Source organism: Camelus dromedarius, chromosome 36 (genome assembly GCF_036321535.1).
Source record: "Camelus dromedarius isolate mCamDro1 chromosome 36, mCamDro1.pat, whole genome shotgun sequence".
Taxonomy (NCBI): Eukaryota; Metazoa; Chordata; class Mammalia; order Artiodactyla; family Camelidae; genus Camelus; species Camelus dromedarius.
This window is the reverse complement of record NC_087471.1, coordinates 2274190-2289267: the sequence shown is the minus strand read 5'-3', so window position 1 is coordinate 2289267 and position 15078 is coordinate 2274190. Positions and strand designations below refer to the sequence as shown.

The following is a 15078-nucleotide window of genomic DNA, read 5'->3' as shown; positions in this document are numbered from 1 at the left end:
ACTGTAAAGGTGCAAGTAGATGATAACAAAAAAGGGAAACCTGGAGTTTTCAGGAAGAACTATGCACCCGTCAGAGCCGGGGGTAAGGTACCCCTCCCGAGGCCACGGTTCCTCCCCTGTGAGTTGTAATGTTAGCTATCATGGTGAGTATATCACATCTGGATGCCCTCTTCCTTGGTCATTTTGTCATAATTCCAAGGATCTAAGATAGAGCCAGGATGATGCTTAGCATGTTATCCCTTAGGGTGTGGGGGGTGTAGCTCAGTGGTAGAACTCATGCTTGGCTTCAGTCCCCAGTGCCTCTGTTAAAGAGGGGGGAAGAAAAGAAAGAAAGTAAGAAAGAAAGAAAAAAGAATTTTAAATGTTGCTCCTTAAAAATAAAGGGCGATATAAACAATTCCAAACTCACCAGGAACCGGAGAAAGGTAAGTTACACTGTGACACTTCTGTCCCACGATGTCAATTGGGGAAGAGCTACCGCCTCTCCCTCCCACTCACAAGGCTCCAAAAAATGATATAAAATGTGTTTAAAGCCAAGCAAATCTTTAATTGTATTCAACAAATAAGAAATGGGAGCCTCCGAGCACTGAAGTTCTTAAGAATTCCCAGCAAGGTGGCTGTCAGGTAGGCAGGAAGCTGTAGCCCGGAAAACACGGAGACCCCACGTCAGCCCCCGGGCACGAGCGGAGGGAGGGGAGCCTGAACCGTCAGCTGTGGGGCTGATGGGGACACTAGCCCCAGAAACAGCTGAATGTCCCCTCCACCTGCCCAGGACGAGGCGAGCGGGAGCAGGGAGTGTGGAGGGGCGGATTCAGAGAGCCAGGCGGTGTCCCAGGGCCGACGTGGAGAACGCAGACGTAAGGGTCTCTTGTAACAGCGCATCCCTGCTGTGTCCAACAGTGTCACATTGTTACTGTTAGCATCACTGTGCCCACTTCATAAAGGAGGGTACGGAGACCCTGAGAGGTCGGCTTGCCGAACACTGCAGCCAGAACCCAGGCCCCACGGCACCAGACAGGACACGGCTGGCCAGCCCAGTGTCGTCTGGCATGTGAGCTTTTCCCCTGGTACGACTGAGGGAGACGAGACTAGGGAGCCTGTCTAATCTGCAGGAGAGAAGGGGGGACCTTAGGAGGCGTCCACGTTGTAAGTGCCTTTTCTCTGCAAATTAGTCTAACTGCTATTTAAGTATCCACTTTTCTATGGCATAGTAATTGTGTAATAACTCTATTTTTCCATCTTCAAGAGGCAAATATTCCCAAATAAAAACAGCTAACATCTGGGTAGGTCTTCCTGTTCAAGTGGAAGTTCACACACACTAGCTCTTCTAAAGTCCAACCCCTTGTACGCGGGCACCTTGTTGTCACAGAGACATTGTTAATTGAAAAATTTTTAAAACTCATGTTAGATTTATTTTTTTGAAAAAAGTAGCTACTGAACTCATTTTCAAAAACTAAAAATTTTCAAAAATGAGAAACATTGGCAGTGCGCATTTGGGTGTGTGTGTGTGTGTGTGTGTGCATGTGTGTGCGTGTGTGTGTTGTGGGGCAGGGATTGGGATTGTGTACGAAGTGGTGCAACCATCGAGGTGACATTGTACAGTGTCCACAAACTACTTGCACCAGAAAAACTGAAATAAGAAAAACTTGCCAAGGATGTGAAATTGTGGGATACTCAAGATTCCAGTGAACCTGTTTCTGCTTTGCAAATCAGTTCATTTGTGTCTTTTTTTTTTTTTTTTTTAGATTCCACATATAAGTGATATCATATGGTATTTTTCTTTCTCTTTCTGGTTTACTTCACTTAGAATGACGATCTACAGGTCCACAGGGAATTCTATTCAATATCTTGTAGTCACCTATAACGAAAAAGAATATGAAAATAAATGTATGTATGTGTGTGCATGCGTGACTGAAGCATTAAGCTGTCCACCAGAAATTGATACAACGTTGCAAACTGACTCTACTCCAGTTTAAAAAAAAAGATTCCAGTGAAGATAGAAAAATAAGAGAACATTTAGAATTATGAACTGTAGTCTAATTTAGTAGCGTGAACCAGGATGCGACGTGGGAAGTAAGATAAAGTACCGCTCGTTTAAAGCCTTTGGCACTGTTTTCTGCAGAGCTGGCTTCCACTGATTCTAATGGACGTCAGGAAATAATACAATGCAAGAGCTAATGGAGATAAATAGCAGTCCTGGCAAAGGAGAACAGGTGACATTAGAAGGTGACAAAGAGCCCTGCTGAAAACATCAGGTGGGCGTGTGGCCACTTCTGCTGAGTCATCATGTTGAGTATTGATAATGTTACTGGCAGACGAGCCGAAGTTCTTCATAAAGTAAACTAAGTAAGTCAAATAGGAGGGGAGGGTGTAGCTCAAGTGGTAGAGTCCTGGCTTAGCATGCACAAGGTCCTGGGTTCGATCCCCAGTACCTCCTCTGTCAATCAATAAATCAATAAAACTAATTCCCCCCCCAAATCTAATAAAAACTAAAAATAATAAAAATAACACTAAAAATATGTAAGAGGGGAGGGTGTAGCTCAGTGGTAGAGTGCATGCTTAGCATGCATGAGGTTCTGGGTTCAATTCCCCAGTACCTCCAATTTAGCAACCAAATAAACAAATAAATCCAATTACCTCCCCTGAAAAAATAAAATAACACTTAAAAAAAGAAAAGTAAAATAACCCAGACAGATATGACTGCCATTTTTTTGCATTCTTCTTTTTTTTTTTGGAAGTATAGTCAGTTTACCGTGTTGTGTCAGTTTCTGGTGTACAGTGTACTGTTTCAGTCATCCATACACATCCATATGTTCCTTCTCAGATTCTTTTTCATTATAGGAGACAAGATATTGAATAGAGCTCCCTGTGCTCTACAGTGGAAACCTGTTGTTTCTCCATTTTATATATAGTATGTAACTGCCATTTTTGATATCTCCAAATATCCTTGATATTTTGTCAGTCTTATCTGCTTGAGAAGGAAAAGGTTACTTTGGAGAAAGTGCCTGAATAAAGTCCAAGGTCCTGGAGGTCAAGAATAAGGCCCTTCTGAAAGCACCCATGGACGAAATCCTGAAGATGGGAAAGGCCGGGCAAGCAGGTCATTTAGTAACAATATTTGGCGATTTAAGAACAGGGGGAGGAGGAAAGCAGAAGCCTCAGAATGAACCACCCTTGAAGTAAGCAGATCTTTCAGTGTAAAAAGGTGTTTGTTTGTTTGTTTGTTTGTTTTAAGTTACTCTAACGGCTGTACCAGATTTCTCATGAGAGAGGGAGCTTTCTTTTTGAGAAGAAAACTCTGATGCACTACTGGGGTCACAGGGAGAGTCCTAAAAACGAGGATGTCAGCAGGTGCAGGGCTCCAAGGGAAAGAGGCAGGTTGTTTTGCAGAGAAAGTGAGAGAAGATGGAGGTGGGGGTGGTTCTGCTTCTCAGGAGGCTGCTTTTCAAAGGAAGGGAGGGGGGAGGAGGCCCAGGGAAGCCCCTGATGAGTACATGGCAGAAACATTTCTTCCTCAGGTTGTCAGTAAGTCCTGGGAGGCTCTCAGATGCTGTGTGTGAGTGGATTTTGTTTGCTTGCTGGACTTTATCTGTGGGTCAGCATTCTGCAGAGCAAGAAAGCTCAGCTGGGAGCAGGCGCCAAAGGCAGGTGGGGTGGTGAGGCCTGACGTCCCCAGGAGCCCGCAGCGTCTAGAAGGGGACTTGGACCTGGACCGACCATGTCACTGAGGCCGGGAGACCACCTGAGCTGGATCTCCCCAGTTAGGGAGGCCCTGCTAATTATCAACAAATACAAATTGCCTATAGATACCAAATTTTGTGTTGTGTAACAAGAAACATTATCTCCTTTTGGGTTTTTTGTTTGGGGGTGGGGGTTACTAATTTATTTTTTAAATATTTTAATTTATTTTTAATGGAGATACTGGGGATTGAACCCACAACCTCACGCATGCTAGAAGGGCCCTCTGCCACTGAGCTACACAGTGTCTCCTTTTGAAGGGTTTTGAATTTGCTTCTAAAGGAAAAACCAAAACACTAAATGTGGAAACCGCCAATAGACATTGCCAAGAGGGAGAATGTGCGGGAAAGAGCAGGTCCATGAGAGGAGCTGCAGGGGGGAGACCTGAGGGGCATCTCCCCAGGAGGAGAACGGGCTCGAGCCGGGGTGAGAACCTGGCGGCTGGGAAGAGCAGAGAGCAGCGATCATACCGCCATCGGGGCCGTGGTGTGGTATGCTGCCTCCCTGGAGAAATGAACTTATTTAGATGATCCGCAAGAAATAAAATTCAAAAGAAAGTGTAGAACCAGTTGCCCAAGGACCTTGAATTCCAGGCTGTAGGAAAACGTAACCTCTTACCTGCCTGCTGAGAGACAGGGAAGGCAGCAAATTCAAGCGTGAGGTCAGGACAGCAGGTGGGCAGGGGTGAGGGAACACTCCGAGGATGGCGGGAATGAATCTAGGACAAGAATTCACCGCCGGTGCGTAGAGGGTGAACAGAAGAGGATGCTGTGGACGGACACGCAGCAGAGGATGCTGTGGACGGACACGCAGCAGAGGTCGCCGGGGCTCCCGGGTGGGGGCAGGGCCTACGTCACGCGCGGCTGCGGTGCGGTCCCATCCCAGTAGCCCCACGCCGGGCCCACTGGGCAGCTGGGGGCTCCCTGCGCCTGCACACGGGCCGAGGTCACCGGCCCGAGCCGCCGCCCGGTGGGGATCCAACGTGACAGAGCGTCTTCACGCACGCGCCTCGTGCGGCCAGGGGGGAAGCGCCCGAAGCGCGCGGCGCGGCGCCGGCCTCCGCTCACTCCCGCCGGGTCTGGACTCAGCGCCTCGCCACGCGGCCCCCAGCCCCGCCCTCGTGCGCACTGAGCTCCCGGGAGGAGGAGGATGGGAGCGGGGTTAGAAAGCAAGGCGGTGCTGGGAGGGACAGAGGAAGTGGTGCAGGGGAGCCCGGTTGGAGTAAAGCAGGAGGTTCTCTGCGAGGCGGTGGCCCAGACCCGCGGAGAAGAAACGGGCCTCGGCTCCCACCGGGAAAAGGGGCCTGCGGTCCTGGCTGCAAGAGGTGGCAGTGGCTGTGTGGGGCACAAGGCGGGCTGGGCCGGGGACGGCGTCGGTGCGATCGGGGACAGCAGCTTTTCTCCTTAGAACTTCCCCAGAACTCCCAAGCTGCCACACGGACCAGCCTTTTCCAGCAGGTAGTCACCAGATCGCTTCTCTTCTCTCCTAAAACCTTAAAGCCACGTCACCATGTGATGTGGCGAATAGGAGCCTGAGATTTGGCTGGCTCTTAACTTGCCCTCATACATCAGCCTTTTCTCAGCGTTTCACCAGGAATGGATTGACCCAGCCAGGGTTACTGAGAAGGTGGATTGCAATGAACCTCCTCCTGGTCTTTCTGCAAAGTAGGATAAATGTCACAATAAATTACTTTTTTGCTTCTTTGATTTGTAGTTTCTTTTGTATTGGAGGCCAAATGGAATCTAAGATCCTATCGATATCACTGCTGAGCGAAATTGGGATAATTATTTCGATAATTCAAGCGAAAGGACTCTGAAATTTTTGATATTGTAAATGAATGTCTTTTTTGAAAATCAAGATAATTGTCTTGCCAGAAATATGCAAATTAGGCCTCAAGCTTGCGAAACACATAGAAAACTCATTTTCCTTAGGTAGGAGAATCACCTTGGCCCCTCCTTGGAGTCATGTATTAAAGCAGAAACGAGGAAAGTGTCACTCCTGCGTTCATTGAGTTTGAAAGTAAATTAACCTCAGGCCAGAATGTTCTGTGATGGAGGAAAGTGTAGTATAATAACTGATGAAAGCAATAAACAATGGCTGAGCAGAAGGAAACAGTTATTAGAAATTTCTACCTTTTGTTTGTCACCGCCTAACGTTTTTGCCAAGTTCTCTGATGCCTGCCTGCCGTGATAGGGTGCCAAAGCTGAACTCTGCCTTCCGAATACAGGGATGTGTGTTTATGATGAAAGTATAACAAAGAACTAGTAAGAGGTCGTTTTTCTGAGTATGCCCCTATGAGAACTCAAGGCGTACTTTAAACATAGAACATTGTGGTGAGCACCAAGCCCAGAGCAAAAGCATCTTTTGTTCCCACCCCACCCGACCCTTCCTCACTCCCACCGTAACAGCAGATCAGAAGCTCCATCCAGAGGAATCTAATGCCTGTGCTGACGGGGACTGTTCTGCCTCTGGAAACGTGGCTGGCCAGGGCTGAAGGCGCCAGTGGGCCTGCACGCACGAGGTTCTGGGCGCAGCGCGTTCATACTCCCTGCCCCTAACGCTGTCTGAACTTCTGAAAGCTCTTACTGTGTCCATCACGGAAATGCGACGTTAACCTGTTGTATCCATCAGGGCTCACAGAGAAACAGAACCAGCAGGATTTAAGGACATCTATATCTTTACCTATTTCCCTACCAATCGATTGATCAGTTGATCTATTGAAAAAGAGAGGGGCTGCAGGCAGCCACATTCTGCTGTCTACAAGCTGCAGGCCCAGGAAAGCCAAGTCACTTGTGTAACAGCCTGAGCCCAGAGGCCTGAGGACCAGGAGGGCTGATGGTATGAATCCCAGTCTGCGGGCAGGGAAGGGTAAAGCGAGACGCCCTGGTTCAAACACAGAGCTAGACTTCGAATCCACCTGGATTTGTGTTTTTTTTCGAGGTACTGGATACCCCTGTATGGGAGACAAAGCCAAAGAATATAAGACCTGCTTTAAAAGTTTTCACTCCTTGGGAGATTGGGGTTCAAATAGGCTTTGGAAAAACAATCACTTACCAAAGGTTTGGTGGGGAGCATCTCTGAATTAGTCTGCTGAAGCATACCATCTGGTCTCTGAACTCACAGCGTCTCTGAAATTACACCTGAACTCAAAGCCATTCTATTTTGTTCTTTTCTGCCTTGGGTTCCAGCAGCCTTCCCAATAATTTGTAAGATATTTGGAAGAGTCACCATCTGCTACTGCTCACTATGTGTTAGGCTTCCGATGTGGTAAAAATATTCGTTATTTTAAAACCGAACATTTTTAAACTTCTTCTCCCCTTTTGTGAATGTTTTCTAATGCATCTTTGGTAACCCATTAAGGTAAGTGTGATAATTTATTATTACATATTTGTTTCTCTATAAAATGAGAACAGCTTGTCTGTAATGGTAGCAGAACCCTCGAGAACACGTGCTTTGGAGTTAATTTCTAATAGGCCTTCGCAAGGAACAGTCTGTTCTCCACGGACAGGACACATCACTGCTCGAGTCCCTGAGAAAAGATGGCACTAAATCAACTACTCCTGCTTTGATTGACACTATTTTTAAGTCATTTTATTCTTGGCTGTAGATACTGTCTTCTTGAAACATACAACTTGTCTATAAGAATCCTGCACAAATTCCATTTCTACAGTAAGGCTAAACTATTAAATCAAGAGACACATGTATAGTAAATTCAAAGAATGCATATATTCTGAATCTTTGAGGTGTTCTTGCCGTTTGAGGAATGCCTGCAATGAGTCAGCGGACCAGGAAGCTAAGATAAAATAATCATTCATAACCCACAAGATGTATATCTGTAGAACTTTTGTTTTGTGATTAACTGCAGTAGTAATTCATTTACAACCAATCTTACACAGGGTTTTCTGGTTTAACTGAAGGGGCAAAACCCACAAAGGGACCAGCAAGAACTCCCAGGCAGGGCCACTGCCTTCCTGCTTTTGTGCTTCTGTAAAACGGCTTGCTTCTCAGGAAATGAAACTTACCCCTAAAATTCCATTGGTTCCCAAAAGCTCACTCCTGGTTGGTCCATTTCTAACACCTCATTTGCATATGGCAAGAATTTAATTGAAACCTAAAACCCTATAAAAGCCTGTGTAAACCTGCAGTTGGGGTCCAGAGCTTGGAGTGCTAACTCCTCTGGGCCCGCCAGCATGGTAAACCTGAGTTCTCCAGCCCTCCGACTGTCGCTTGGTCTCTCCATGGGATTCAGGTTTCTGTAACACTCCTAAGATAACCAATGGTAAGTTTTAATTTCTTCATATTAAAAATGCTTCTATGTGAAAATTTACACTAAAACATACACACACACAGAGATTCCATATGGAGGTATTTTCACACCCATTTCACTTTTATCAGTAACCCAGCATAATATCTCAGTTTCAAGATGCAATTTCAGTGCAGTTACATTTAACAGCTCTACATTGTATACAGTCAACACGCTTCAATGAAGGGGAGGGAACCTGAAAAAGCCAAACATTCTACAAGGCAACTGGCCTGCTGGACTCTAGAAAAGTCAATGTTCTAGATTAAAAGAGACTAACAAGGCATCACTAAGTGTAATGCATGAATTTGAAACAAGAAAAAGCTGTGGATGACGTACTCGGAAATCCTAAATATATATGACATTTCAGAATAGTTGTTAAGTTTGAGATGTAATAATGGATACATACAAGGCGACAGGAGACTTTCCCCATTCTTAAGGAATACATGTTTCAACTTTTAAGGGTGAAATGTCACAATGTCTGCAATTTACTTAGAGAAAGAAATGAGAACAAATGGCGAATGTAACTTCCACCAGTTAACAAACTGGCAAAAGGTACATGCAAGGGTTTGTTGGACTCATCCTCCAACTTTTCTGTAGACTTACATGTTTTGAAAAGAAAATTAAGAAGAGGAATCTCTAAGTACCATAGAATTAAAAATAATAATTAGTTTTAAAAATAATCAGATTGTGTGTACATCTATCAAAATTCCTCAAATTGTACATCTGAAATATGTGTAGTTTACTGTACAGGAATCAGACTGCAGTAAAGGTGTTGAAAATACATCTGATTTAGAAGCAATGGGCGCCGTAATACTCATTCTAGAAGTGTTTCATGGGGCAAAAGGTATGACTTAATTCTACATTCTGATCCGTTAATGAAACAAAGAAAGAGAAATGGCACAAAAAGCCTCAAAGACCAGAGAAAAAGGAGCTGGCAAGTAAATACATCAAGATGGAGGTTAGACGGTAAGAACAGATCCCAAGGGCACGTACAGAGGTACAGGGTTCCCACTGTAAGCAAGAAGACAATACCGTTCTCTAGAAAACAGCCACTAAAGATGTTTAATAATCAGAAGCAGCATAGGTCAGAAGCTCACACACCAGCTCTGGCCCTAACTATAGAACCATGGGCAAGTTTATTCCTTTGCATTTTCCTAGTTTCCATTTCTTTATCAAAAACGAGGATTTAAATACAAACATTCACAGGTTGCGGGAAGAAGTATGTCAAACACTTAGCAAAGTATGCTGCATCGTAAGTGCGCCACAGTTGCTGCTATTATGATCACAGGTATATTTTACAAAGTAGGCAGAAATGGTTATCCTGGAGTTACATCTCCATGCACGCTGTGTCAGATGAGGGTGATGGCAAGCCTGGTGGGAGAGGCAGCCTGGAGAAATTATGATCGAAAGAGGGGTTTTCAAGGAAAATACAACCCTGGTAATCAAACAGATCTGGGATATAATCTTAACTTCTAGTTTAAAAAAAGTTATTGACTGGATAAAGAAGTTGTGGTATATTTATACAATGGAATACTACTCAACCATAAAAAAGAATAAAATAATTCCATTTGCAGCAACATGAATGGACCTGGAGATTGTCATTCTAAGAGAAGTAAGCCAGAAAGAGAAAGAAAAATACCATATGATATCACTTATACGTGGAATCTTAAAAAAAAGACAAATGAACTTATTTACAAAACAGAAACAGACTCACAGACATAGAAAATAAACTTACGGTTACCAGGGGGAAAGAGGGTAGGAAGGGATAAATTGGGAGTTTGAGATTTGCAGATACTATTATGTATAAAATAGATAAACAGCAAGTTTATACTATGTAGCACAGGGAACTGTCTTCAATGTCTTGTAGTAACCTATAATGAAAAAGAATATGAAAAGGAATATATGTATGTACATGTATGACCGAACTATTACGCTGTACACCAGAAATTGACACATTATAAACTGACAATGCTTCAATTAAAAAAAGATATTTTGAACTGAAGTAAATAAGAATTCTTACCTTCGTATGCAAACAGCAAAGATGTCTTATTGGGGGGGGGAGGCATAAATAAGGTAGATGACCTCTGCCTCAACATTTTTTATTTAAAACAAAAACTGCGCAGCTCTCCGTTAGCTAGAAAGGAAAGATGCTGAGGAGGTAAGAAAAGGCATCCATATCTTACTGCATCCCTTCGACATCCTGATCACCTTCCTCTTCAGTTTATTATCAGCCTTCTTTTCAGTCGGTTATATTTTAGACGAGGTGCAGTAAGACGTAGTAGTCATCCAGGTATGGCTGCTCCATGGTGATTAGGTTCTATCTTGTGCCCAACACCTTCTTTTTCCCCAAGGGACTTAGAAGATCAACAAAAGCACCCAGATAAAGCCGAGCAGACGAGGCCAGCCAGTGCTTGGAGAGGAACAGCCCTCCAGACACCGGGACAGACTGAGGAGGGTGCCACCCTCAACGCTTTCCACTGTCACCACTTCTGGACATCTCTTCCCACGCTGGATGCCGTATTGGGGAGAAGCCAGAGACGGTAATTCAAGAGGCAGAGAAGGGCTGTTGGATCATGATTGGATCAAAGATAAAAAACAAATTTCTCCTCTATAGGGCAGGAAACTGTATTTGATATCTTGTAGTAACCTATAATGAGAAAGAATATGAAAACAAATATATGTATGTATATATATGACTGAAACATTACGCCATACACCAGAAATTGACACATTGTAAACTGACTATACTTACAAAAAAAAGGAAAAAAAACCCAAATTATTGGATCAGGCTAAATTTAACGTGGAGTAGATATTTGGTTACTTTTTGTTTTCCCCTGCTAATAAGCAGAATGGAGCTGGAGAGAAACACCTGAGTAGTTATACATAATTTGAAAGAGCTGTTCCTGGAAAGATCTGAGCTGAAGAGTGAGCGAAGTTTTGCAACATGGCTACATTGTTCGCAGCATGCTGAGGGTGGAGAGACCATCGTACTGGCTTAGTGGTCAGGTATACTGAGTGTGGTGGTTAATCTATGTGTCAACTTTGACCAGATCACAGGGAACCCAGGTATTTGGCTAAACATTATTTCTCAGTGTGTCTGTGGGGGTGTTTCTGGATGAGGTTAATCTTTGAATCAGTGGACTGAGTAAAGCAGAAGGCCCTCCCCAACGCCGGTGGGCCTCAGCCAATCCACTGAAGGTCTGAATAGAACCAAAAAGAGGAGGAAGCTGGAACTTGCTTTCTGCCTAATACCTGAGCTGGGATGTGGTCTCCTGTCCTCAGAATGGGCATTATACCATCATCTCCTCTGATTCTCAGACCTTTGGACTCAGACCGGAATTTAAACCACTGGTTTTCCTGGGTCTCCAGCTTGCAGATAGTAGATCTTGGGACTTCTCAGCCTCCATAATTATGTGGGTCCATAATAAATCTCTCTCTCTCTCTCCATATATGTGTATGGACATATGTCCTATCGGCTCTGTTTCTGCAGGTAATCCTAGTACACTGGCCTGTGTGAGTTACCAGTGCATGGGCCGCCGTTAAGTCACAGACGTGGATAATATCTTCCCAAGAGGTTATGTCAGCAACAAAGAGATAGCACCTGGGCCAGCACCGCGATGTCCCGGTTTAGGATCAGGACGGAGTCTGCAGGTAACACGCCGAAGGAGAGGCCAGAGCGGGAGCAGCAGGACCAAGAGGCCGGGGCATCACGAAAGCCAGAGCGCAGCCGCGTGAGAGAACTGAGAGGAAGGAGTGGCATTTTAAACAGGATTTAGACTTTCCCTCTTGCTGACCTGAGACATCCAACAGCCAGTTCTCTACGCTGACTTGCTTAACGTTCATAGCTTCTCGGTATTTACTTGAAACGTCACTGCCTGGGGAGAGATGCAAATGGAAATGTGTATTGCTTCTGAAAATGTTTTCCTTTGAGGCTTAGTGGGGAACTGACATGGTGCCAAAACACCCCTGCGCAGACTGCTTGTTGCTGGAAAGGGGGGAAGGCAACACTCACTGGAAGGCCTTGACTGTGATCAGCGTTACCATCACTGAGAGTGGGCAGCCAGACACGGGCTCCCCCTTCAGTGGCACAACAGGAACGCTGTGCTATTACTGAGGAAGGGGTCTTGTCCAAAATGGTTAACCTGAGTAGAATGAAGCCTTTCTGTTTGCCTTCCAGTTTATGGATAAATACAGGGTAAAGGAGCAAGTGAAGTATCTCTACAAGGAAACAGATAAAATCAGAAAGTGGAACACGTTACAGCACAACCATATTCAGTACACAGAACACAGTGTAACTGCCTGTGCAAAAAGTGAAGGTCCTAGGGAAAGGGGTTGGGGGGCACAAGAGGGAATTATGTTTTATTAAGAGAGATTATACGAGACAGAATAATGCAATGTATAGTTCTTATTTGGATCCTGGTGTGTACACAAGAAAGCAGGTTTTGAGATCACTGGAAAATTTAACTATGAATTGATATTGGAGATACTGGGGAGTTGTTAATTTTGTTAGGCATGATAAATCATGTGATTGTAAAGTAAAAGCTTAGTTTTAAAAAGGCATCCTGTAAAGAAGTTGTGGTACATATATATAATGGAATATTACTCAGCCATAAAAAGAATGAAATCACGCTATTTGCAACAACATGGATGGACCTAGAGATTATCATATTAAGTGAAGTAAGTCAGACAGAGAAAGACAAATATCATATATTACTTATATGCAGAATCTAAAAAATATGATACAAATTCTATTTACACACTAAAACCAGACTCACAGATGTAAACAAACTATGGTTACCAAAGGGGAAAGAGTGGGGAGGGATAAATTAGGGATTGGAGATTAACAGACACATTAAAATAGATAAACAACAAAGGCCTACTGTACAGCACAGGGAACTATATTCAATTTCTTATAATAACATATAATGGAAAAGAAGCTGAAAAGAAAATACGTATGTATGCATATGTATAACTGAATCTCTTTGCTGTACATCTGAAACTAACACTGTAAATCAACTACACTTCAATAAAATTTTTTTTTAAATGCTAAGTAAATCTCTAAAAAATGCATCCTGGAGTATTTTGAGGTGAATTACCATAATGTCTATAACTCACACTGTGATACTGTAGGAAAAATGAGAGGGATGTCTTTGTTTTACAGAGATAAACAACAGAATATGTAGGGGTAAATGGTACCTCTGTAGCTTACATTAAACAATTTCAACCCACTCCCGAGCAACTAACAAAGCAAACAGAGCAGAATCAGACATCACTAACGTTCACCAGTATCTGGTTGCCCCTCCTTTCTAATGCCTGGAGAATCACACCTCCCAACGTTCTTGGAGTTAATACAGTCGTGGCCGGGTTAACAGATCTGGCAGATGGAATGTGAGCAGAAGTAATAACACGCTTCAGGGGGAAGGATTTAATCACCTGTATTGATTCTCCAGACTCCTCTCAATCTTGGCCACAGCAAACCCAGAGGCCTCTTGTTTTACTGTTGATATCATCACATTACAGACCCCCTGTCAACCTGGGCCCCCAAGTGATGCCTCAATGAAGCATAGCCCCCGATCTTCCCACCAACCTATGTTGAACGTATAGCAGAACATTGTGTTGCTTTAAAGGCCACTGTAAAGCCACTGGGGCTGTTTGTTACTAGAATATAATATAGCCTTTCCTGACTGATACAGTTAACAGGTATTAAAATTAAGTGATGGGTATGTTTTATTTTTCTCTCCAGTTTTCTGAATTTTTCTTACAATAAAAGGTCTAAAAAATGATTTTCTTTGAAAATGAGTGTCTATTATCACTGGGATTAGTTCAATGAGATTTTTGATTATTAACATCTTTTTTGTGAAGCTAGAACCAACTCCTTACTGTCAGAATAAAAATTTTGGAATATTGGAATGAGTCAGACTGCTTTCAAAATATATTCTGACTGACAAGAAGCAGAATCTTTGGATTTCAGTTTCCTTTCTTATAAAATGAAGAGTTTTGACAAGACAGCCTCTAAGGTGCTTCCCATTTATGAAATGTAATGATGAAGCGATTTAGGTATTTAATAGCAATCATTTCTAAATAGATTTAAATATATACATGTACTCTATGTAGTGGAATGTAAATCTATTTCCTTTTTTCTGTGAACTTAAATTTCTTCCTTGATCATATTCACTTTGTCTCTTGTATAGCTGCATTGCTTAAAGAACACATTTTTAAGAAACATCGGGAGTGGAAAGCAAGGAAATTCTGTTTTGCCATCTCAAGGCATTAGCTGGAAATAACAGACCAGGTGAGCAGCCAGTGCCTGCGAAGCGCCTCGGAGAGATTCAGTGCCAACGAGGAGAACTCAGTACCCGGTACACGGGCGATTATAGAGGCAGGCTATTTAAAGCTCTTATCCTTCAGAAGACAGCTGGAGCTATTTTAAATGTCCACATAAGGACTTTAGTGCTATTTTTAAGGCATTAAATGAAATACCTGAACAGAAAAAGCAATCAAGAGGGGAGTGAGGGAAATGTGAGCTGTCTTGATTGTGGTGGTGGTTTCACGGGTGCATACAGCTGTCAAAATTCATCAAATTGTTTACCTGGAATATGTGTAGCTTACTGTACAGGAATCTTACCACAATAAAGGTGTTAAGCATAAGTGAAAAATAAAATAAAATAAAATAAAATAAAATAAAATAAAATAACTCACTGGAATAATATACTTTAATAAGACCGTGTTGACAAAGGGTCAAAGGTTGGAAGCAAGCACTTCCCATGATGGGAGGTCCAGGCTCTACGTGGAGGGAGCTCACTGGGGCAACACCCTTGACCTCCCTCCCCTCCCCACTCTTTCCTTTGTTTCAGGGAAGAGAAGCGGCTCACATGATTGGTCATTCGGGGAGAAGACACTGAGGGTTTGTGGCTCAGCCCCTCCCTTTTCTGTCTCCCTGTCGGATCCACGTGTCTGAGAAGTGTGCCTTCTCTGCTTCTCTGCGCCTTGAGCGTTAGGGCACCAGGTCCCCCCAGAGGTGGGAGCTAAACAGTGTA

At 43.6% G+C, this 15078-nt stretch overlaps 1 long non-coding RNA gene across 1 annotated transcript; it reads left to right on the top strand.

Annotated features, from left to right (window-relative positions):
• The first annotated feature begins 9888 nt into the window (after positions 1-9888).
• LOC135320070 (uncharacterized) lies at positions 9889-13824 on the top strand. The gene is made up of 2 exons (XR_010379226.1): positions 9889-11107; positions 11532-13824. It is a non-coding gene; the product is annotated as an uncharacterized LOC135320070 (long non-coding RNA).
• Positions 13825-15078: the final 1254 nt, after the last annotated feature.